Raw genomic sequence first — 2,500 nt, 5'->3', positions numbered from 1 at the left:
TGCCTGGGTACAGGGACCCGCGCCTCCCGCCCTGGTTCTCTGTCAAAAGTCCCGAGGCCTGGAAGTCTGTCAGGGGACCCTTCCGGAGGCCTCGCCCGGGTTCGGTGCACCCTGCCTGGGCACAGGGACACACACTTACCCCTGGCCGACAACCAGACTTTGACATTTTTCCGTCTGGCCCACCCTGGGGGGTCCAGGGGCATCGGGGGCCCTCGGCCGACCGGACTTCGTACTCGCTCGACTATGTCGAATATGTCGACGCTTCCCCTTCCCCGCCGCGGGGGGGTCCGCGTCGACGATCCTTTGCCCAAGGATGGCGCGCCCTGCCTGGGTACAGGGACCCGCGCCTCCCGCCCTTGATCCTTCTCAAATGTCCCGAGGCCTGGAAGTCCGTCAGGGGAGCCTTCCGGAGGCCTCGTCCGGGTTCGGTGCACCCTGCCTGGGCACAGGGACACACACTTACCCCTGGCCGACAACCAGACTTTGACATTTTTCCGTCTGGCCCACCCCGGGGGGGGGGGTCCAGGGGCATCGGGGGCCCTCGGCCGACCGGACTTCGTACTCGCTCGACTATGTCGAATATGTCGACGCTTCCCCTTCCCCGCCGCGGGGGGGTCCGCGTCGACGATCCTTTGCCCAAGGATGGCGCGCCCTGCCTGGGTACAGGGACCCGCGCCTCCCGCCCTTGATCCTTCTCAAATGTCCCGAGGCCTGGAAGTCCGTCAGGGGAGCCTTCCGGAGGCCTCGCCCGGGTTCGGTGCACCCTGCCTGGGCACAGGGACACACACTTACCCCTGGCCGACAACCAGACTTTGACATTTTTCCGTCTGGCCCACCCCGGAGGGGGGGGGGGGGGGGGGGTCCAGGGGCATCGGGGGCCCTCGTCCGACCGGACGTCGTACTCGCTCGACTATGTCGAATATGTCGACGCTTCCCCTTCCCCGCCGCGGGGGGGTCCGCGTCGACGATCCTGTGCCCAAGGATAGCGCGCCCTGCCTGGGTACAGGGACCCGCGCCTCCCGCCCTGGTTCTCTGTCAAAAGTCCCGAGGCCTGGAGGTCTGTCAGGGGACCCTTCCGGAGGCCTCGCCCGGGTTCGGTGCACCCTGCCTGGGCACAGGGACACACACTTACCCCTGGCCGACAACCAGACTTTGACATTTTTCCGTCTGGCCCACCCCGGGGGGGGGGGGGTCCAGGGGCATCGGGGGCCCTCGGCCGACCGGACGTCGTACTCGCTCGACTATGTCGAATATGTCGACGCTTCCCCTTCCCCGCCGCGGGGGGGTCCGCGTCGACGATCCTTTGCCCAAGGATAGCGCGCCCTGCCTGGGTACAGGGACCCGCGCCTCCCGCCCTTGATCCTTCTCAAATGTCCCGAGGCCTGGAAGTCCGTCAGGGGAGCCTTTCGGAGGCCTCGCCCGGGTTCGGTGCACCCTGCCTGGGCACAGGGACACACACTTACCCCTGGCCGACAACCAGACTTTGACATTTTTCCGTCTGGCCCACCCCGGGGGGGGGTCCAGGGGCATCGGGGGCCCTCGGCCGACCGGACGTCGTACTCGCTCGACTATGTCGAATATGTCGACGCTTCCCCTTCCCCGCCGCGGGGGGGTCCGCGTCGACGATCTTGTGCCCAAGGATAGCGCGCCCTGCCTGGGTACAGGGACCCGCGCCTCCCGCCCTTGATCTCTCTCAAATGTTCCAAAGCCTGGAAGTCCATCAGGGGACCCTTCCGGAGGCCTCGCCCGGGTTCGGTGCACCCTGCCTGGGCACAGGGACACACACTTACCCCTGGCCGACAACCGGACTTTGACATTTTCTGTCTGGCCCACACTGGGGGGGTCCGGGGGGACGGGCACCCTCGGCGGACCGCCCGCCAGACTGGCTCGACTCGCTCGACGTCCCAGCTCTCTGGCACAGGAGGCCGTTCTAAGATACCCGGTCGCTATGCTGTGATACACTTTTATGAAAGCGTACCACTCCGACATGCCCAGCTCATGGAACTGTCGCCTGGATTCGGCTTTCAAATACGATCTCATAGTGGTTCTCAGTTTTGAGATAATCATCATGTCTGGAGGTCTGTCAGGGGACCCTTCCAGATGACTTGCCCGGGTTCAGTGCACCCTGCCTGGGCACAGGGACACACACTTCCCACGGGCCAACCACCCGACTTTTAACATTTTCCCTCTTGACTCCGGGTTGGCGCGTCGGCACCACCCCGGGGGCATCGGGGGCTCTCGGCCGACCGGACGTCGTACTCGCTCGACTATGTCGAATATGTCGACGCTTCCCCTTCCCCGCCGCGGGGGGGTCCGCGTCGACGATCCTTTGCCCAAGGATAGCGCGCCCTGCCTGGGTACAGGGACCCGCGCCTCCCGCCCTTGATCCTTCTCAAATGTCCCGAGGCCTGGAAGTCCGTCAGGGGAGCCTTCCGGAGGCCTCGCCCGGGTTCGGTGCACCCTGCCTGGGCACAGGGACACACACTTACCCCTGGCCGAC

Source organism: Hyla sarda, unplaced genomic scaffold (genome assembly GCF_029499605.1).
Source record: "Hyla sarda isolate aHylSar1 unplaced genomic scaffold, aHylSar1.hap1 scaffold_509, whole genome shotgun sequence".
Taxonomy (NCBI): Eukaryota; Metazoa; Chordata; class Amphibia; order Anura; family Hylidae; genus Hyla; species Hyla sarda.
The sequence above is the reverse complement of the archived record's forward strand: the minus strand, read 5'-3'. Positions refer to the sequence as shown.